Raw genomic sequence first — 606 nt, 5'->3', positions numbered from 1 at the left:
TTTAAATTTGAAATTTTGTCATTTCGTCTATAAAAGATTATATGCTAATAATGTTACAGGATTATGATTGTGATCTACGACTCTACGGATATTAATAGACACCAAAAATAAAAATAAACTTTAAAAAAAAATTAAAGAATAGGGAAAATGAAGTTTTGCGACCATCCGGATGTAATATTCTTCTGAGTAGTTAATTTATTTGCCTTGTATCGTTATTCCTTATTATCAGCCGCTTTGTTCTAACAATGTGTTTTTATTTAACAATTTTGTCGTAACTCTTTCTTGCACTACATATCTCTCAATGCCTGAGATTTTAAACTATAGATAGATGATTCTTCCCTTCATTTTCCTTTCTCCTTGATTTAGTAATAGACGATAACGCAAGTAATCTTGTATACTTCCGTTTTTACCCATTCTTTAACACTATTTAAATTAGCCGCATTATTATTTTATACATTTACAGAAGTATTAAAAATTACATATCAAGATTATTTTCCTAAATGTGATTTGCAGTCATTTTTGGTGGACGGTCTATTTGTGAGTGATGTATTAGACAGAATTGCATACGATGCTTCAGGTTAAAATTCATTGGCACCCCCCCCCCCC

Source organism: Belonocnema kinseyi, chromosome 2 (genome assembly GCF_010883055.1).
Source record: "Belonocnema kinseyi isolate 2016_QV_RU_SX_M_011 chromosome 2, B_treatae_v1, whole genome shotgun sequence".
NCBI lineage: Eukaryota > Metazoa > Arthropoda > Insecta > Hymenoptera > Cynipidae > Belonocnema > Belonocnema kinseyi.
Note: the sequence above shows the minus strand (reverse complement) of the source record.